This window comes from Macaca thibetana, chromosome Y (genome assembly GCF_024542745.1).
Source record: "Macaca thibetana thibetana isolate TM-01 chromosome Y, ASM2454274v1, whole genome shotgun sequence".
NCBI lineage: Eukaryota > Metazoa > Chordata > Mammalia > Primates > Cercopithecidae > Macaca > Macaca thibetana.
In genome coordinates, this window is record NC_065599.1 from 12,923,032 (window position 1) to 12,945,194 (window position 22,163).

Sequence of the window (22,163 nt, forward strand, 5' to 3'; positions counted from 1 at the left end):
GCTCAAGTCATCCCCCTCCCTCAGCCTCCCATGTAGCTGGGGCTACAGGCCTGCACCACCATGCCTGGTTAAATTTCTTATTTTTACAGAAATGGGGTCTGGCTCTGTTGCCCAGGCTGGAGTGCAGTGGCATGATCATGGCTCACTGCAGCCTCCAACTCCTGGGCTCAAGCAATCCCACTGCCTCAGCCTCCCATGTAGCTGGGACTTCAGCCACACACCTGGCTAATGTTTTTGTTTAAGTTTTGTAGAGATGAAATCTTGCTATGTTGCCCAGGATGGGCTCAAACTCCCAGGCTCAAGCAGTCCTCCTGACTCAGTTTCCCAAAGTGCTGGGATTAAACATATGCAACATAACTGGGTACATTTTGGAAATGCGTCCACACTTCATTTTTTTTTTTTTTTTTTTTTTTGAGACGGCGTCTCACTCTGTTGCCCAGACTGGAGTGCAGTGGCGCGATCTCGGCTCACTGAAACCTCTGCTTCCCGGGTTCAAGCGATTCTCCTGCCTCAGTCTACTGAGCACACTTCACTTTTTAATTGACAGATAAAAATCGCATATGTTCGGGTGTACCACATAAGTTTTTTTTTTTTTTTTTTTGAATGGAGTCTCGCTCTGTCGCCCAGGCTGGAGTACGGTGGTACAATCTCAGCTCACTGCAACCTCCACTTCCCGGGTTCAAGAGATTCTCCTGCCTCAGCCTCCCGAGTAGCTGGGGGTTACAGGTGTCTGCCACCACACCCGGCTAATTTTTGCATTTTTAGTAGTGACGAGTTTTCACCATGTTGACCAGGCTGGACTTGAACACCTGACCTCAGGTAATCTGCCCACCTCGGCCTCCCAAAGCGTTGGGATTCCAGGCATGAGCCACCAGGCCCGGCCCCATGTAATGTTTTGATGTGTATAAATATTGTGGAACGGATACATTGAGCTAATTAACATCGGCCTTTGCTCACATACTTACCATTTTCCTTTGGTGAGAACAGTTGACATGGATTGTTAGCAATTTTCAAGAACACAATAAATGGTTATTAACTCTATTGCGTATCTCTTTTTTTGTGTGTGTGAGACGGAGTCTCGCTCTGTCGCCCAGGCTGGGGTGCAGTGGCGCGATCTCAGCTCACTGCAAGCCCTGCCTCCCGGGTTCACGCCATTCTCCTGCCTCAGCCTCCCGAGTAGCTGGGACTACAGGTGCCGCCACCGCGCCCGGCTAGTTTTTTGTATTTTTAGTAGAGACGGGGTTTCACCGTGTTAGCCAGGATGGTCTCGATCTCCTGACCTCGTGATCTGCCCATCTCAGCCTGCCAAAGTGCTGGGATTACAGGCCTGAGCCACGGCACCTGGCTGCACAGCTCAGTTTTAAACATTTGTAGATTAAATAAAGTGTGTGCCCATGTTTACAAAACTGGCACCCTTGGCCAGGCATGGCGGCTCACGCCTGTAATCTCAGCACGTTGGGAGGCTGAGGTGGGGGAATCACGAGGTCAGGAGTTCGACACCAGCCTGGCCAACATGGTGAAACCCCATCTCTACTAAAAATACAAAAATTACCTGGGCATGGTGGCAGGTGCCTGTAATCCCAGCTACTCGGGAAGCTGAAGCAGGAGAATCGCTTGAACCCGGGAGGCGGAGGTGCAGTGAGCCGAGATCACACCATTGCACTCCAGCCTGGGCAACAGAGCAAGACTCTGTCAAAAGAAAAAGGAAACAAAGAAAGAGAGAGAGAGAGGAAAGAAAGAAAGAAGGAAGGAAGGAAGGAAGGAAGGAAGGAAGGAAGGAAGGAAGGAAGAAAGAAGAAAAGAAAGGAAACTGAAAAAAGAAAAATTAAGGAAGGAAGGCGGAAGGAAATCTCAGCTACTCGGGAGGAAGGGGAATGGTGTGAAGGGGAAGGAAGGAGTGAGGAGATCCGGCCACTGCACCCCAGCCTGAAGTGACAGAGCAAGACTCTGTCTCAAAGAAAAAGAAAGAAAGAAAGAAAGAAAGAAAGAAAGAAAGAAAGAAGAAAAGAAAGGATCCGTCTCTACTGAAAACACAAAAATTAGCCGGGTGTGGTGGCGGCACCTGTAATCTCAGCTACTCGGGAGGATGAGGCAGGAGAATGGTGTGAACCCGGGATGTGGAGGTAGTGAGCTGAGATCCGGCCACTGCACCCCAGCCTGAGTGACAGAGCAAGACTCTGTCTCAAAGAAAAAGAAAGGAAAGAAAGAAAGAAAGAAAGAAAGAAAGAAAGAAAGAAAGAAAGAAAGAAGGAAGGAAGGAAGGAAGGAAGGAAGGAAGGAAGGAAGGAAGGAAAGAAGGAAGGAAATAAAGAAAGAAGGAAGGAAAGGAAGGAAGGAAGGAAGGAAGGAAGGAAAGAAGGAAGGAAAGAAAGAAAGAAAGAAGGAAGGAAGAAGGAAGGAAGGAAGAAGGAAGGAAGGAAGGAAGGAAAGAAGGAAGGAAAGAAAGAAAGAAAGAAAGAAGGAAAGAAAGAAGGAAGGAAAGAAAGAAAGAAAGAAAGAAGGAAGGAAGGAAAGAAAGAAAGAAAGAAAGAAGGAAGGAAGGAAGGAAAGAAAGAAAGAAAGAAGGAAGGAAGGAAGGAAGGAGGAAGGAAGGAAGAAGGAGGAAGGAAGGAAGGAAGGAAGGAAGGAAGGAAGGAAGGAAGGAAGGAAGGAAGGAAGGAAGGAAGGAAGGAAGGAAGGAAGGAAAGAAGGAAGGAAAGAAAGAAAGAAAGAAAGAAAGGAGGGAGGAGGGAGGGAGGGAAGGAAGGAAGGGAGAAAGAAAAAGAAAGAAAGAAAAAGAAAGAGAGAAAGAAAGAGACAGAGAAAGGAAGGAAGAAAGAGAGAGAGAAAGAAAGAAAGAAAGAAAGAAAGAAAGAAAGAAAGAAAGAAAGAGAGAGAAAGAAAGAGAAGAAAGAGAGAGAAAGAAAGAAAGAGAGTGAAAGAAAGAAAGAGAGTGAAAGAAAGAAAGAAAGAAAAAAGAAAGAAGGAAAGAAGGAGAAAACGGACACCCTTCATGCTTTTGAACATCTACCCACAAACATCCACCCAAACTAGTGCCTGCGGAATTCACCGCTGTGTCTGAAGCGGCTCCTTGGAGACCGTCCCTCCACGGCTGGACAGTCCACCACCTCCTCCATGTAGCCCATCCCTCTTGAGTTTCTGAGGGATTCACCAGGTTCTCCGATTTCTAGTCACAGACTTGTGGGTAAAGCCTGACTTTCTCCCTCACCGCCTTTGGACACGTGGTGTGTAAGCAGGTGACCTCACCAGGTTGCTGTCCGTGGCGTGTCCAGAGGTTTTTGCAAATAGAAGCCCAGAGCGGATACCAAAGGTCCAAAGGTCACCCCTACACATGCAAAGAACCCCAGAAACAAGGAAATACCCACACACGATTGTCGGTTCCGGAAAGACTCAGAGCTTGTCTTGCCAGGCAAGAGACAACAGCCAAGCTCACCGTCTCTTGACACCCGTGAGCTTTTCATCTAGTGAGATGGGACCAGCCTACAAACTCTTGGAGAAAACATGGTAAGTGAGACAAAACCAGAGTGGCTATGGATCCCTCATTTGTCTTCTTCTTGTTATTAATTGTCTCTTGGTTCTAGTGCTGGTTCCTCGCCGTGCTTGAAACACCTGTCAAATTTTAAACCCATTAGCGTTCAGCCGCGTTCACAGGCTCCCCAGGGTGACACCGTGTGCCTTTCAGGGCTGATGGTTGAGAAGCGAGGAGACGCGGTAACAGGCGAACATCCTGTGTTCACTCCCCTGTCTCAGATGTTTGAATGATTCCAGCTGTCAGTGGAAGCGTTAAAGCTAATGAGGCCTGGAAAAGCGTCTGAAACGTTGTTTAAATAACCAGAAAATCGACACTGACCCCCAGCCCACATCCATTTGCCCAAATTAAAGGAATTCAGAAATCAAACACCATCAGGTAGGGGCAGCGTGGGCTGGGGTGTCGGAAACTCGTCTGTAATCTCTCCTATAGACACGGGACTGGAGTGCAGAGAGCGTGTGGTGATGTGTGCAGGACACAGCCTGAGGCTCCTTGGGGCAGGCCAATGGGCGGACGCTACCTCTCCTCACATCCCGGGGTATATTCCTTGGGGTTCTCATTAGGGCACAAGAAAATGTTTGCCAGCGAGGCGGAACGGTGGCTGCAGCGTCCTTTCCTGTCTTGTTGCAAGAAATAAGAGGCAACCGGGGCTGGTAGGGACCAGCTTTCGGGGAGCCTCGCAGGACACTGGTTTGGGTGGCAACAGAGCAATGAGCAGGGCAGGGAGGACAGGTGAGCAGCTCTCCTGAGAGGCCACAAAGCAGGTGGAGAATGCAAGTGACGCCTCATTCAGACGGAGAGCTACACAACACATTTACAAGACGGGGACCCCCCCAGGGATGTCCTGCAAAGCAGCAGGAGCTGGGGAAGAGGCTGGAGGAGGTGCCTGTTGGTTGGATAGGTGCCTCTGGTTCCTGGTTCCCAGCAGGGCTGCTATCATGTGGTGTTGGCCAAAGATCATCAGCTTCTCCTTCTGGAGGCATCTTCCTCAGATCCTCCAGGAGGAAATCAACCGTTCCGACACCTTGATCTCAGACTTCTGGCTCCCAGAACTGGGAGAGAATAAAATTCCGTCGTCTAACCTACACAGTGGGTGGTACTTTGTTAGAGGAACCGGAGCAGGTTCATGTACATGTTTGTATTTGCCCAGTGTGAGCCCTTGAGGCAGCCAAATCCCCAGCCGAGGGAGTCCTGGAAGTGAGCCCCAAAGGAGACTCATCGATGAGCAAGCAGTGTCTGTCAGGCCTCTGAGCCCAAGCTCCAGCCATCCTATCCCCTGTGACCTGCACGGATACATCCAGATGGCCTGAAGCAACTGAAGATCCGCACAAGAAGTGAAAAGAGCCAGTTTCTGCCTTAACTGATGACATTCCACCATTGCGAATTCTTTCTGCCCCACCCCTACTGATCAGTTGACTTTGTAACAATATACCCTCCCCACCTTTGTGATAATGGACTTTGTGATATTCCCCCACCCTTGAGAATGTGCTTTGTAATATCCTCCCTACCCTTGAGAAGGTACTTTGTAATATCCTCCCCACCCTTGGTACTTTGTAATATGCTCCCCACCCTTGAGAAGGTACTTTGTAATATCCTCCCCACCCTTGGTACTTTGTAATATCCTCCCCCACCCTTGGTACTTTGTAATATCCTCCCCCACCCTTGAGAAGGTACTTTGTAATATCCTCCCCACCCTTGGTACTTTGTAATATCCTCCCCCACCCTTGAAAAGGTACTTTGTAATATCCTCCCCCACCCTTGAGAAGGTACTTTGTAATATCCTCCCCCACCCTTGGTACTTTGTAATATCCTCCCTCACCCTTGAGAAGGTGCTTTGTAATATCCTCCCCACCCTTGAGAAGGTATTTTGTAATATCCTCCCCCACCCTTGGTACTTTGTAATATCCTCCCTCACCCTTGAGAAGGTACTTTGTAATATCCTCCCCACCCTTGAGAAGGTACTTTGTAATATCCTCCCTCACCCTTGAGAAGGTACTTTGTAATATCCTCCCTCACCCTTGAGAATGTATTTTGTAATATCCTCCCTCACCCTTGAGAATGTATTTTGTAATATCCTCCCCCACCCTTGAGAAGCTACTTTGTAATATCCTCCCCACCCTTGAGAAGGTACTTTGTAATATCCTCCCTCACCCTTGAGAATGTATTTTGTAATATCCTCCCCTACCCTTGAGAATGTATTTTGTAATATCCTCCCCCACCCTTGAGAAGCTACTTTGTAATATCCTCCCCCACCCTTGAGAAGGTACTTTGTAATATCCTCCCCACCCTTGGTACTTTGTAATATCCTCCCCCACCCTTGAGAAGGTACTTTGTAATATCCTCCCCACCCTTGAGAAGCTACTTTGTAATATCCTCCCCCACCCTTGAGAAGGTACTTTGTAATATCCTCCCCACCCTTGGTACTTTGTAATATCCTCCCCCACCCTTGAGAAGGTACTTTGTAATATGCTCCCCACCCTTGAGAAGGTACTTTGTAATATCCTCCCTCACCCTTGAGAAGGTACTTTGTAATATCCTCCCTCACCCTTGAGAAGGTACTTTGTAATATCCTCCCCACCCTTGAGAAGGTACTTTGTAATATCCTCCCCCACCCTTGAGAAAGTACTTTGTAATATCCTCCCCACCCTTGAGAATGTAATTTGTAAGATCCAACCCCTGCCCACAAAAAATTCCTCCTAACTCCACCGCCCATCCCAAACCTGTAAGAACTCATGATAATCCCACCTCCCTTTGCTGACTCTCTTTTCCGACTCAGCTCACTGGCACCCAGGTGATTAAAACGCTTTATTGCTCACATAAAGCCCGTTTGGTGGTCTCTTCACACAGTCGTGCGTGACCGTGCCCAGGTGCCAGTCCAGAGTGAGGAGCATTTTCAGGTTCACGGTGTGAATCCAAAGATCTGGAACCAGGGAGGCAGCCAACAATGTGGGGTGGAAGGTCAGGAAAGAGATCCTGAAAGTTTGAGGCTGCTTGCTGCGAAGTGGCAGATAAGGGCAGGTCGTTCACTTTCCCAAAACTCCCACTGCAGGTCAGCAATGCACATAGAACAAATTTATGGAATGAGGATGGTGATGGAGGTGGAAATCAATTTCAAAGAAACTATGAGTCACTTGTGATCCCCAACTTAGCAGCTTAAAACAACATGCCTTTATTATCTTATGGTTTTGTTGGGTTGGGAGTCTGGGAGCAGCTTGGCTGGGTGCGTCTGGTTCACAGTTCCTGGCAGGTTGCTGTCACTGTGTCAGCCAGGGCTGGGATCTCATTTGAAGGCTCAACTGGGGAAAGGCACACTTCCAAACTCATTCATGTTGCCCAAAGGTGGTCAGTTCCTTATCATGCAGACCTCTGTACGGGAGAACTTACAACATGAAAACTTGCTATCCCCAGAGCAAGGGTGGAGACAGAGAGAAACAGAGTATGAGAGACAGGGAGAGTAAAAGAGAGATTGAGAGAGGGAGATTGAGAGAGAGAGATGGAGAGAGAAGTTGTGAAAGAGAAATTGAGGGAGAGAAGCTTAGAAAGAGATTGAGTGAAAGAGATTGAGACTGAGACTGAGACAGAGAGAGAGATTGACAGAGAGGGAGATTGATAGAGAGATTGAGAGAAAAGTTGATAGAGAAGAGAGAGAGAGGAAACTAGGAATCCACAGGTAACTTCATCTTGGAAATGACAAGCCATCAATTTTGCCATCACTTCTATTGCTCGTAACCAGTAGAAGGAATGAGCCAGTCCACCCAGGAGAGAGAGACCAAGAAAGCAAAGAAGTGCCACAGTTTAAACCCATCATCTCTTCTGAGAATTGACTCATTTTCCATGAGAACAGCATGACAAAAACTGCCCCTGTGATCTAATCACCTCCCACAAGGTCCCTCCCTGGACATATGGGAATTACAATTTGAGATGAGATTTAGGTGGGGACACAGAGCCAAACCGCATCAATCATTAAATCAATGATAGGCCAGGTGTGGTGGCTCACGCCTGTAATCCCAGCACTTTGGGAGACCAAGGTGGGCGGATCTCCTGTCATTTGATCTAGGACCCACCCCATTCCAGGATGATCTCATCCCTAGATCCTTCACTTAATAACATTTGCAAAATTGCTTTTCCCAAACAGAGTTGCATTTGAAGCTTCCAGGTGGAGATAGACTTGTGGAGGGACACTTGGAGATGGTTCCAACTCCCATCCCTACTGATTGCCAAGCAAGGTTTGTCCAAGAGTCTGCGATCACGGGAGATGGGAAATGTCATTTTTGTTTTCCTATTGCTGCACAAGAAGAGATTATAGGCCGGGCTTGGTGGCTCACGCCTGTCATCCCAGCACTTAGGGAGGCTGAGACGGGTGGATCACGAGGTCAGGAGATCGAGACCATCCTGGCTAACATGGTGAAACTCGGTCTCTACTAAAAATACAAAAAATTAGCCAGGCGTGGTGGCGGCGCCTGTGGTCCCAGCTACTCGGGAGGCTGAGGCAGGAGAATGGCGTGAACCCGGGATGCAGCGCTTGCAGTGAGCCAAGATCATGCCACTGCACTCCAGCCTGGGTGACACAGCGAGACTCCATCTCAAAAAAAAAGAGATTATAGAGGGATGAAGAAGGAAGGTCAATGCGTCAATGCTACTCCAACACCCCAGTTCTCTCTGCCTGTTCCCCAGCCTTGTTTTACACCAGAGGAAAGAGGTGTAAGAGTTGACCCATTTGTCATGAGAACAGCATGGGGGAACAGCCTCATGATCTCTGTCTCTCTCTCTCTGCAGTTCTTCTCTTCACTCAAGAGAAGAAGACAACCCAAGCATGAGATTACCAGGAAACGGGGACCGTTGGGAGCTCTTCCAACATGGCTGCCGACTGCAAGAAGCCAGCTCCCTCCAACGGCTGCCGAGTCTACTGAAAGCTGCTGTGAGTGAAGTCAGAGCCTGGCTGGGGCATGTGGAAGGAGTCGTTGGCCTCACCTCGTTAGACCCCATGGAGGGACACGTCAAGGCACACTTTGTGGATATCCTCTGTCGTTGGGCTTGTCCAACCTTGTGCTGTAGCCCAGAAATGTTTTTGAAGCAGGTCACTGAAGCTTGATATTAGAGATGTGAAGACGAGTTTTGTCCCCAGGGACACTTTTTTACCTCCAAGTCGCCAAAGGAACCAAGGTAACTTCCGATCAAATCAAGGAGCATAGAATGTGTCTCAAGCAACCTAACCCTACACAAGAGATGTAATAATCATGGTTGTTTGCAATAGTTATCTTATACCCAGCATTGGCCATGGGCCAGGAATTGTGGCAAGTTCTTCCCTGCAGTATTTAATCATTAGGTTATCTGTTTTTTTTGGATGGAGTCTCGCTCTGTCACCCAGGCTGGAGAGCAGTGGCGTGATCTCGGCTCACTGCAATCTCCACCTCCTGGGTTCAAGCGATTCTTCTGCCTCAGCCTCCCGAGTAACTGCGATTACAGGCATCCGCCATCATGCCCTGCTGAATTTTCTATTTTTAGTAGAGATGGGTTTCACCATGTTGGCCAGGCTGGTCTTCAATTCTTGATGTCAGGTGATCTATCCGCCTCGAGCTCCCAAAGTGCTGGGATGACAGGCATGGGACACCACGCCCAGCCAATGAATACACTTTTAAAACAATCACAAGTACAGATTTCCTACCTTAGTTTTTCACTTATTTGTCCTCATAATTTTGTAGTGTCACATAAAAAAAAAAAAAAAAAAAGTTGTATGGATGGTTACGCTGGTGACTTCCATCTGTGGTCCCAGCACTTCCGGAGGCTAAGACTGGAGGATTCCTTGAGGCCACGAGTTTGAGACCAGCCCGGGCCACATAGCTAGACGCCCCCTGCCCCCCCATCTCTACAAAAAGTAAAAATAAATTTAAAAATAATTGTCATTTGCTTTGCTTCCATTTATTATGTGTATCTCACAATCTGCCTTCCTTTTCCTTTGAAGCAGGTGTGTCCGGCTATAACCGACGTATCATCCAACGCATCTATTTAAGGCACACAGTTCTATAGGTTTTATTATATTCCCAGAGTTCAGCAATGGTCATCAGAGTCACTTTTAGGACATCTTAATCACGTCCCAAAGAAGCTGAGTTCCTGTCGTCAGACCCTCCCTCCCTAGTTCTCCCACCCTGGGTCCCCCCAGTCCCAAGCACCTACTGTTCCACCCTCTACCCCAATAGATTTCCCTATTCCAGACATGTGACTCGAATGGAATGATAGAATCTGAGGTCTCACTTCCTCCTTTTAATTTCGGAGAACACACACGCACATACCCCAGTCATTAACGTCAGCACCACGGGACGTACCATCTGGCCTTATTCTATCATCTTCCACAGAGCTCTGGTGAGCAATTAAAAAGACAGACCTGCGGAAATACGGGCCTTCCGTGGTGCCCTGGAGGTGACGGAACTGGGTATCTGTCAGATCCGGGGAAAATGTGCAGAGACTGACCATGGGCCACCCCACCGTCTCCAGCATTTATAAAAATTTTTCTTTTTAATGGGGCCTTTCTATACACCTTCGTTCCTTTTAATTTGGTCATTCTACCCTTTCTGAATATTCTTCGTGGCACCTTTTAGAGGATAATAGTCTCCCCCCTCAACAGAAAGGAGGGGGGTGCTGTATAATGTCATTCCTGGAAACAGGCCGTGTCTGTCCTCGTACGGTGCAGAGGTGACAATACGATTTTTCTGTAATTCCGCTGTGTTTTTTTGACCTGTAGTCCCCCCGGGACTTGTGGATTTGGCTGTGGCTAGATGAGTTTACAATTCCGATGAGAGCTCCATAAGCCATAATTCCCAGAGCATATGAGGTCCACTGAGGGCGATTCACTAGTTTTTGCTTTTGGCAATGAGGTCACTGGAGAAGCTTCACATGGGCTCCCAGGGTGGGGGGGCGGCAAAGGAGACACGGGGACACAAGTGTTCACTTCAGTTCAGTTGCTATGGATCTGCTCCCCCCACAATCCTGGAAAAGTTTGGACGTTTTGGCTTTTCCGGAACATTCCGGTCCTTCTCCCTGAAGAAAATGAAGCAGCTTGATCTTCGCCTCACGGGACAGGTGTCTGAGAGGAGGAAAGGAACAATTGCCCATCTCGGGAAAATCGTTGCAATGTCTCTGTTTATGGAATCCTCTGCCTCCTGCAAGACAGATATCTCCGGTCTTACCTCCTCCAAAGACATGGGATAACTCTCCTGGGTGAAAGAGGAGAGAAATTCTCTTGATTTCATGGGTTCTCAGTCCCTGAAGAGCCACTAAAACTGGGAAGATCAAGAATACAAATAGAATTTAAAATAATAAAGAGGATGGGCTGGGGGTGGTGGCTCAAGCCTGTCATCCCAGCATACGTCATCTGAGGGTAGCTGTTCGAGACCAGCCTGGCCAACATAGTGAAACCCTGTCTCTACTAAAAATAAATAAAATAAAAAATAAAAAATAATTAGCTGGGTGTGGTGGCAGGTGCCTGTAATCCCAGCTACTCAGGAGGCTGAGGCAGGAGAATCGCTTGAACCCGGAAGGCAGAGGTTGCAGCAGTGAGCCGAGATCACGCCACTGCCCTCCAGCCTGGGCCACAGAACGAGGCTCTCTCTCCAATAAATAAATAAATGAATAGGATCAGACATAAAAATAGCCGATCAGCAGCCCTCAGGGCTACTCTGCCTAGGGAGTAGTCATTGTTTTATTCCTTCAGTTTGTTAATAAACTTGCTTTGACTTAAAAAGAGAGAAAGGAAGGAAGGAAGGAGGGAGGGAGGGAGGGAGGAGGGAAGAGAGAGAGAGAGAGAGAGAGAGAGAGAGAGAGAGAAAGAAAGAAAGAAAGAGAAAAGAAAGAAAGAAAGAAAGAAAAGAAAGAGAAAGAAAGAAAAAGAAGGAAGGAAGGAAGGAAGGAAGGAAGGAAGGAAGGAAGGAAGGAAGGATCCATATACATTATAACAAATGAGGCAGATTTTACACTAAAATCCAGGCTCCCTGAACCAAAGTAACACCAGGGACGAAGAACAATTTACAAAAGTCGCCTCCAAAAATCAGCCTCCGTTCTAAGCAATCTTATCTTTCAGTATCACCCCAGCACCTGTTTTGTTCGGTTGTGTTTTTCGTGTAAGTTGGGAAACAAAATAGCTTTGGTTTGTGTTTTGAGCTGTTGTCATTATTTCCCACCTAAAATGTCACCCTTCAAGACTCGTAGTTTTTTGTTTTTGTTTTTGTTTTTGAGATAGAGTCTGGCTCTGTCTCCTAGGCTGGAGTGAGTGGCACCATCACGGCTCACTGCAACCTCTGCCTCCCGGGTTCAAGTGATTCTCCTGCCTCAGCCTCCCGAGTAGCTGGGATTACAGGCGCCCACCACCATGCCCGGCTAATTTTTGCATTTTTAGTGAAGATGGGGTTTCACTATTTTGCCCAGGCTGGTCTCGAACTCCTGACCTCAGGTGATCCTCCCACCTTGTTCTCCCAAAGTGCTGGGATGACAGGCGCCCACCACCATGTCCAGCTAATTTTTGCATTTTTAGTGAAGATGGGGTTTCACCACCTTGCCCAGGCCGGTCTCGATCTCCTGACCTCAAGTGATCCGCCCACTCCGGCCTCCCAAAGTGCTGGGATGACAGGCGTGAGCCACCGCGCCCGGCCACATTTCTTTCTTCAGTGGAAAGAAAATCAGATCTTGTCTTCAGAAATCCCTGCTTTCCGGGCTGAGCAACACAGAAATGTTTGGTGCCGTGTCTGAGGGCACCAGCCCAGCGTCCCTCGCAGCCCCTAGATCGTCCAAGCCTGTGGCTTCAGGTTCTCTGGACTCCATCGGGACTGGGACTCAGCCCCTCTCCACTCAGTTTCCTATTCAAAATCTCCGCAGTCTGGAAACAAACGCAGAGGTAACCGCCGGGACCAGAGTCAGAAGGGCTGGAGAGAGAGAGACAAAAAAAAAAAAAAAAAAAAAAAAAAAATCAAGGCTCAAAATCACCTGTCACAGGTAAGCAGCATCCATTAATTAATTCAGGCAAGGATATATATAGTTTTTTTCTCCCCAGCAAGCAAGCTCTTCAGGAAAGTCAAAGGCAAAAGGAATGATGGCAACTGGCTATTTCAGCTTGGCTCCTAAACACAGACCTGGGTTTCTCTTTGTTCTCTTTCTACATCCTTGGAAAACCCAGGAAGAAGGAGGCTGCAGCCCCTTAGCACCAAGCACCTGCCATACCCCTAAATCTAGTGAGGAATTTAGAGGAAGGAGGGAGTGCCTGGGACAGTGCCACATTCATTAGGCTCGCCCATCCTTTCTTTTTTTGTTGTTGCTGTTTTTTGAGACAGAGTCTCATTCTGTCCCCAGGCTGGAGTGCGGTGGCGCGATCTCAGCTCACTGCAACCTCCGCCTCCCGGGTTCAAGCGATTCTCCTGCCTCGGCCTCCTGAGTAGCTGGGATTACAGGTGCCCATCACCACGCCCGGCTAATTTTTGTATTTTTAGTAGAGACGGGGTTTCACTGTGTTGGTCAGGCTGGTCTCGAACTCCTGACCTCAGGTGATCCGCCTGCCTTGGCCTCCCAAAGTGCTGGGATGACAGGCACCTGCCACCACGCCTGGCTAATTTTTACATTTTTAGTAGAGATGGGGTTTCACTGTGTTGGCCAGGCTGGTCTCGAACTCCTGACCTCAGGTGATCCGCCCGCCTCGGCCTCCCAAAGTGCTGGGATGACAGGCGTGAGCCACCCCTTTCTTTCCTATAGCCACGATTGTCTTTGGACTACCCCATTCAAGGAGCTACAACCCCTGCCTCTCGCTCGTGCCGTCTGCAGCCTGAACAACGTGCATCCCTCGCAAGCCTCGGGAGGCAACAGTTTTGTTCACGTCCATCTATGCGTGTTGCCCGCGCGTGTCGACATATCCAGACTCCGTGGAGAGCTGAGGGTCTGGCAAATAAATAAATAAAAAATAAATAACCCGCACCGTCCACCTGCCACACGAAAGGCCTTAAGTAAATAAATAAAGAATAAAACTTGTGAACGATCATCGTCGGACAAGGAGTTTTCCTAGGCCGTCCACAGCTGTGGGGCAGGTTGCGTCTGCGATGGGCCCCCTGCCTCGGCGGCCTCTCCTGAAATGTGTCAGAAAACATTATGAGGAGGGGAAGGGCTGGTGGTTGCAGATGCCCCATACGTTGTTAGATAATCAGGTCCTCAGTGGCAGCCGTCATGGTAGGAAGGGGTGGAAGGGGTGTGATTGGAGGTGGGCGGGCCTGGGGGGTGGGTCAGGGACCTGTCCTAGGTGGACGGAGCAGGAGGCTGAGACTCCCACAGACAGGGAAGGCGTATTGGACTTGGAGCATTTCTGTGCCATCTGAATGGGCCTCCCTTGCAGCACCTGCCTTCCCTTTGCCAAATGTATTCAGCAGAGTCACTCGCACGGACAGTGCACGCGTGGCGGCTTTGTGGACCTGACCTCACACGGGGCATCGTCTTCTACGGCCCTGGGGGATGCTCGGCCGGTAGAATCGCCTCTTTCCAATCTGCAGAGGGAGGTGGGTTATGTCAGGAAGGATTTGGGGCTGGAAGTTTAGAAGGAAAAACGTGGGCCGCTCCTTTTAAATACTCTCCTTCCGTAGAAATGACATAATAAGAGAAAACAGAATGTCGTAAACACGTCTATTGAAGTATCGAAGGAAACCGTGGCACAGTATTGGTTCTGAGTAATTCCTACGGAACTTAGGACTGTTCTTATGTTAAAACACACACACACACACAGACCCACACACACAGACACACACACACACAGTGCAATGAAAAACATAATTTGTAGCAGACAGTCTTTTCTGAGATACTTGCTTTTCCGCATCATGAAGGTTGGGGCTAGAAATTTAGTGCAAAAAACGTGGGCTCCTCCTTTTAAATCATGTCCTGCCCTTAGAAATGACATAATAAAACAGTAGGTTGCAAACGCCTGTGTTTAAGTATGGAAGCAAACTATCGAAGGATCAAAGGAAACCCTTCTGCAATATTCATTTTGAGTAATTTCCGTGCAGTTTAGCACTTTTGTTATTTTAAAACACCCACACACACCCACACACACAACCCCCCCCCCCAACACACACACACAGCCATTAAAAACATAATTTGTAGAACACAGCCTTTTCTGAAATACTTGCTTTTCAACATCACGAAGGGTGAGGCTAGACATTTCGGACAAAACAAGTGGCCCCTTCTTTTAAATAATCTCCTGCCATGGAAATGACATGATACAATAAGAGGTTGCAGACACATCTATTTAAGAAGGAAACCTTCCCCTGTTATTCATTTTGAGTAATCCCCATGGAGCTTACAATTTTTGTTATTTGAAGACACACACACACACACAGCCATTAAAAACATCATTTCTAGAAAGACAGTCTTTTCTGAGGTACCTGCTATCAGTATCACGAAAGGTCTGGGGCCAGAAATTTAGGAGAAAAAAAAAAAACGTGAGGTCTTTTTCTTCTTTTAAATAATCTCCTTCCATAGAAATGACACAATAAAATAAATAAAATACCAGGTGGCAAACACATCTATTTAAGTATTGAAGGAACCCCTTTCCCGATATTCATTTCGACTAATTCCTATGGAGTTTAGCACTTTCGTTCGTTTAAAACACACACCCCCGAGTGCGATGGAAAACATACTTTGTAGAACACACAGCCTTTTCTGAAATAACTTGCTTTTCAATATCACGTGCCACAGAAATGACATTTCGACTAATTCCTATAGAGTTTAGCCGTTTGGTTGTTTTAAAACACACACACACCCCCCACGTGCAATTAACAGTAGTGTTTGTACAACTGTGTTTTCTGATGCAACGTTGTAAACAGGAGGTACCGAATGTGAAACGCTTTCCCTCCAGCAAGAAACAGCCACGAGGCCTCTTTTGGGTCCTAAAAGAAAGATGAAGATGTGGATACTATTCGAGAAGGCGATTTTTTCTGGTTTTTCAACACACGTGGAAGCTTTGGGAGTTTGCAGTGGGGGGTGCAGGGTTTGTTATGGTTCGTGATTTTCCTTTCAGCAAAGTTCCTCCGGGAAACACGGCTCAGCCTTCGGAGTTGATTTTGATTTGCACGTAGAAGGTCTATGGCTTGAGGCTCTGTGTGATCTTGACCCTTTGCTGACGGATTCAGACAGTTTTTACCTGTAAACCGTCAAGGAGGTGAGGCCGGGCGCGGTGGCTCGCACCTGTCATCCCAGCACTGTGGGAGGCCGAGGCAGGTGGATCATGAGGTCAGGGGTTCAAGACCAGCCTGGCCAACACGGTGAAACCCCGTCTCTACTAAAAATGCAAAAACTAGCCGGGCGTGGTGGCAGGTGCCTGTCATCCCAGCTACTCGGGAGGCTGAGGCAGGAGAATGGCGTGAACTTGGGAGGTGGAGCTTGTAATGAGCCGAGATCCGGCCACTGCACTCCAGCCTGGGTGACAGAGCGAAACTCTGTCTCAAAAAAAAATAAAAAATAAAAAAATAAAAAAAAGTCAAGGAGGTAAAAAAAAAAAAAAAAAGAATGGAATTTCAAAGGCCAGGCTATGTTCAGAGAACGTCGGCTGCCTGTGTACAAAATTCAAGTCTCCAGAGGAAGGAGAGCAAAGTAACAGTGGGAGGTTTTGTGAGTTTTGCTGGGGAAGGTGGTTCACGCCTGTAATCCCAGGACTTTGGGAGGCCGCGGCAGGAGGATCGCTTGAGGTCAGGGGTTCGAGACCAGCCTGGCCCGCGTGACAAAACCTCCATCTCTACAAAAATTACAAAACGTAGCCAGGGGGGTGCTGGTGGACGTCTGTGGCTCCAGCCACTTGGGAGGCTGAGGCGGACGGATCACTCGAGCCTGGGAGGTTAAGGCCGCAGTGAGCCGAGATGGCACCAGTGCGCTCCAGGCTGGGCGACAGAGCAAGACCTGGTCAAAATAAAGAAAGAAATAAAATAAACACAGCTGTATCTTCACTGTCCCACCCCAAAAAGCCTCTCCATGCTGGGCTTCCCCAGCCGTAGGTAGTTTGCAAATGACTCTGAACGTCATATCGTAAGATTTTTCATCACAGAACCCCCTAAACTCAATGAGGTCTCCAGTGAAATGTATTTTCTGAGACGGAAAGAATTATTCAAAAGGTCGTCTGAATGCTCGGACGCATCAGAAAACCCCCGAAAGAGAGAAGGTGGATGAAATCACTAATCCCGTCGGATAGTAAGAGATGTGATTTCCAGGGCAGGTGCAGTGGTATGGTGGTAGAAACGGAGAAACTGACCGACACAGGTATACAAATGGAGTCGTTTTTATACGATAAAATGAGTATTTCAAGTCGGCAGAGGAAGATGGATGATTCAATAAATGGTTGTAACTAGAAATTTAGGGGGAAGAAAAGCTGGGGCTGGCCGGGCGCGGTGGCTCAGGCCTGTCATCCCAGCACTTTGGGAGGCCGAGGCAGGTGGATCACGAGGTCAGGAGTTCGAGACCAGCCTGGGCAACATGGTGAAACCTCGTCTCTACTAAAAATACAAAAATTAGCCGGGCGCGGTGGCAGGTGCCTGTCATGCCAGCTACTGAGGAGGCTGAGGCAGGAGAATCGGTTGAACCCGGGAGGCGGAGGTTGCAGTGAGCCGAGATCGTGCCACTGCACTCCAGCCTGGGCGACACGACGAGACTCTATCTAAAAAGAAAAATAAAAAAAGCCTGGGTTCTCTCTCTGTCTGTCTTTCTCTCTGTGGTCGCCCGGAAATAATTCCAGACAAAGAAAGAATTAAACATAAAAGGGAAAACCATGAACCTCCGAGGAAAAACCGAGGGATATTGTTATAACTTCGGAGTGGAAAACGCTTTCTAAGGACGCGGCGGCCACAAGGGAACATACTGATAAATGTCTCTGGATATAGTTAAGTCAGACTCTGGGAGGCTGAGGTGGGAGAGTGACTTGAGCCCAGGAGTTCGAGACCAGCCTGGGCACCACAGCAAGACTCTGACCTTGCACAACATTAAAAAAATTATCTGGGTGTGGCCGTGTGTGCCTGAGGTCCCAGCTCCTCAGGAGGCTGAGGTAGGAGGATTGCTTGACCCTGGGAAGTTGAGGGTGACGTGAGCTGTGACGGTACCACTTGCCCTCCAGCCTGAGCAACACGGTGACTTCCTGTCTCAAAAGAAACAAACAAACAAAAAAAAATGCCGAATCCTTGTCTACACAACAAACCCTCCGAGAAGACATGGAAAAGGGAGCTGGCATTCTGGAATAGACCATGTGTAAGACGTGCAGGGACAACGCGTTCATTTTGCTAACGCACAAACCGTTCTTACGGGTTGAGAGAGAGAGAAAAAAAAATACCGTCATGAGGTCCGAGAACAGGAGAAAGGCTGGAAGCAAACACTTTTCAGAAAAGAAAATGCAAATGTTGATTTAAATTGTGTTCAGTTCCTTCTGGAGGTTCTAGGGGAGGCTCCTTCCTGCCTCTCCCAGCTCCCGGGGGCTCCAGGCGTCCCTGGGCTTGTGGCCACATCACTCCAATCTCTGCCTCCGTCTCCACGTGGCCTCCTCCTCGTGTCTGTGTGTCCTCTTCTGTCTCTTAGAAGGACACCTGTTATTGCATTAAGGACCCATCCTAATCCAGGATGATCTCGTCTCAAAATCCTTCACTTAGTTCCATATCTAAAGACCTTATATCTGAATAACGTCCCACTCACGGGCTCAGGGAGTGAGGATGTAGACATGACTTTTGGGGGAGACGATAGTTCAATCCAAAACAATTTTATTGGGTTTCTTCTAGGGCCTTAGGGGAGGCTCCTTCCTGCCTCTCCCAGCTCCCGGGGGCTCCAGGCGTCCCTGGGCTTGTGGCCTTTTTTCTATCTCTTCTCCCTCCCTCCCCTTTCCTTCCTTTCTCCTTCCTTCTTTCCTTCCTTCCTTCTTTAATTTCTTTCTTCCTTCCTTCTTTCTTTCTCTTTCTTTCCTCTCACTTTCTTTCTTTCTTTTTCTTTTTTCTATCTCTTCTCCCTCCCTCCCCTTTGCTTCCTTCTCCTTCCTTCTTTTCTTCCTTCTTTCTTTTATTTCTTTCTTCTTTTATTCCTTCTTTCTTTCTCTTTTTCTTTCCTCTCACTTTCTTTTTCTGTTTCTTTTTTCTATCTCTTCGCCCTCCCTCCCCTTTCCTTTCTTTCTTTCCTTTCTCTCTCTCTTTCTTTCTTTCTTTCTTTCTTTCTTTTTTCTTTTCTTTCTTTCTTTCTTTCTTTCTTTCTTTCTTTCTTTCTTTCTTTCTTTCTTTTCTTTCTTTCTTTCTTTCTTTCTTTCTTTCTTTCTTTCTTTCTTTCTTTCTTTCTTTCTTTCTTTCTTTCTTTCTTTCTTTCTTTTCCCTTTCTTTCTTCTTTCCCTCTCTCTTCTCTGTCTCTTTCTCTTTCTTATATTCCTCTTACCCTCTTTCTTTTTCCTTTCTCTCCCTCTCTGTCTCCCCCTCTCTGCTTCGTTTCCCTGTGTCCTTGCTGTCTGCAAAGCACCAGCTCAGTGACTCCTGCAGGCCCCGGGCTTTGCTTTCGGGAATGTCCCGGCTCATCCACAAAACTGGCCCCAACGGGGGACTTGCTGTGGCCGCTGGGGAAGGATGGAGTTGGGGCCCTTTGGCCGGAGAAGGGGGCCAGAGGGAGAGCAGGTTCAGGGGAGAGGGGTCCAGGGGTCCGACGGTTTCCAGCGTGGACGTGTTCGTGTCGGAACTGACGGTTCTTTCCCCAGCAGGTCAGGCCACATGGTTTACATTTTACAAAAAGCCTTCTCGGAAGGAAGCAATTTCCTTTCCTGTATGAAGTCTACGGGCTAAACCGCCTCTCAGCTCTCTCCCTGCTTCTCCCCCTCCCTCCCCCTCATATTGTTTTCTTGCTCTCTCTATGTAACCCTCCTCTGTTTCTGTTTTCTTTCTCTCTCTCTCTCTCTCTTTCTCTTTTTTCTCTTTTCTCCCTCCCTCTGTTTCTTCTTCCATTATCTCTGTGTTTCTCTCTTTCTCTGTCGCCTGTTTCTGCCTTTCTTTCTTTCTTTCCTTTCTTCTTTCTTTCCTTTCTTTCTCCTTCCTTCCTCTCTCACTCCTTCTTTCTTTCCTTCTTTCTTTCCCTTCTTCCCTCCCTTCCTTCCTTCTTTCTTTCCTTTCTTCTTTCCTTCCTCTCTCCTTTCTTTCCTTTTTTCTTTCCCTTCCTCCATTCCTTCCTTCCTTCCTCCTTCCTTCCCATCTTCTTTCTTTTCTTTCTTTCTTTCTCTCTCCCTATTTATCTCTTGTCTTTGTCTCTGCCTCTGTTTCTTCCTATTTCCCTCTTTTTCACCTTCACCATGTCTACAAAATTCTTCCTTCCTTCCTTCTTTCCTTCCTTCCCTCCCTCCCTTCTTCTTTCTTTCCTTTCTTTGTCTCTCTCTATTTATCTCTTGTCTTTCTCTTTGCCTCTGTTTCTTCCTCTTTCCCTATTTTTCCACCTTCTTTTTCTTTCTTGCTCCCTTCCTTTATACTTTTTCTCTCTCCATCTTCTGTGTGTCTCTTTCTGTCTGTCTCTCCCTCTTTTTCTACCTTTTTCTTTTTTCTATCTCTTCTCCCTCCCTCCCCTTTCCTTCCTTCTCCTTCCTTCTTTCCTTTTTTCATTCCTCCCTCCCTCCCTTCCTTCCTTCATACCTTCCCCTCTCTCTGCTTCTTTTCTTCCTTTCTTTCTTCTTTCTTTCTTTCTTTCTTTCTTTCTTTCCCCTTCCTTCCTTCCTTCCTTTCTTCCTTCCTTCCTTCCTTCATACCTTCCCCTCTCTCTGCTTCTTTTCTTCCTTTCTTTCTTCTTTCTTTCTTTCTTTCTTTTTCTTTCTTTTTCTTCTTTCTTTCTTTTTCTTCCTTCCTTTCTTTCTTTCCTTTCTTTCTCTTTCTTTACTTCCTCTCCTTTGTTTCTTTCTCTCCCTCTCTCTGTGCCACGTCTCCCCCTCTCCGCTTCCTTCTGTCTCTCTCACCCCCACACTCTCACGCTATCCAGAGCCTTCCCTCCATCTCACAGGGGCCAACAGTCGTCCTGGAGACTCAATGGTCCTGGGGCCTGAGGACGAAGCACCAGCTCCACCGTGGAGGTTCCGGATGCACGACGTGAAGAAAACAGACCGGGAACTTGTCTGAGCTCCTCTTGCCGCCCTCACTGGAACCCACGGGACCCCCCAGTCAGCCCCAGGACTCCCCACACCTGTTCTCCAGAATCCTGATAAATAACTACATGAGGCACATGTTAGATGCATTGATTTAAGCAGCCTCCAGGGACACATGGGTCAAAATGCCACTTTGTCCACCCTCAATATATACAATGTGCCATTCGTTCATTAACCATGAACAAAATATACAAGCATAAATAAAGTTTATGAGGATTTCCTTTGTGTTTTTTTGTTTTGTTTTGTTTTTTTCAGACGGAGTCTCTCTCTGTCACAGGCAGAAAAAAAAAAAAAATCAGAAAAAGACAGAAGTAGCTCTTGGCAACAATGACATGCTTTTTGCAACACCGTGGCCTGAATGAAGCTGTCTCGACAAAAATGCCCCCAATTTTAAGCAGGAAAATTGTTTATTTTGTGTTATTTATTTATGTACTTATATTTTTGAGACAGAGTCCAGCTCCATTGCCCAGGCTGGAGTGCAGTGGTGTGATCTCGGCTCACCGCAACCTCCGCCTCCCGGGTTCAAGTGATTCTCCTGCCTCAGCCTCCCGAGTAGCTGGGATGACAGGCACCTGCCACCACATCCAGCCGATTTTTGTATTTTTAGTAGAGACGGGGTTTCACCATGTTGGCCAGGCTGGTCTCGAACTCCCGACCTCAGGGGATCCGCCCACCTCGGCCTCCCAAAGTGCTCGAATGACAGGCGTGAACCCGGGAGGCGGAGGTTGCAGTGAGCTGAGATCGCACCACTGCACTCCAGCCTGGGCGACAGAGCGAGACTCTGTCTCTAAATAAATAAATAAATAAATAAATAAATAAATAAATAAATATTTATGCTTTTATTTATTTTTATTTATTTATATTTTTTGAGACAGAGTCTCGCTCTGTCGCCCAGGCTGGAGGGCAATGGCGCAATCTCTGCTCACTGCAACCTCCATCTCCCGGATTCACGCCATTCTCCCGCCTCAGCCTCCCGAGTAGCTGGGATGACAGGCGCCGCCACCACATCCAGCCGATTTTTGTATTTTTAGTAGAGACGGAGTTTCACCGTGTTGGTCAGGCTGGTCTCGAACTCCCAACCTCAGGGGATCCTCCCGCCTCGGCCTCCCAAAGTGCTGGGATGACAGGGCATGAGACATTGCGCCCGGCCATCGTTTATTTTACTGTATAAAGTTAGTTTCATTTTGTTTTACCTCATTTGTGACTTTTTGTTTGTTTGTTTGTTTAAAATAAATACACTTTAAAAATCTGTTTGTATATTTGACTCACCGGCACGCGGTCTCTGAGGGTGCATATTTTAAAACATGAAATACAGAACCAAGGAATGGTCAAACTCAAGACATAAAAGCTCAGCTCCAGATGAAGGAAGCGACTTATAACCTCACCCAAAATCCTGCCAACATGGTGCTAATTCCACATTTTTTTCCATTTATTGTTCAGGGGTGGCAGGAGGCAGGTAACCTGTTTTTTCTCCGTTTTTTGTTTTGTTTTGTT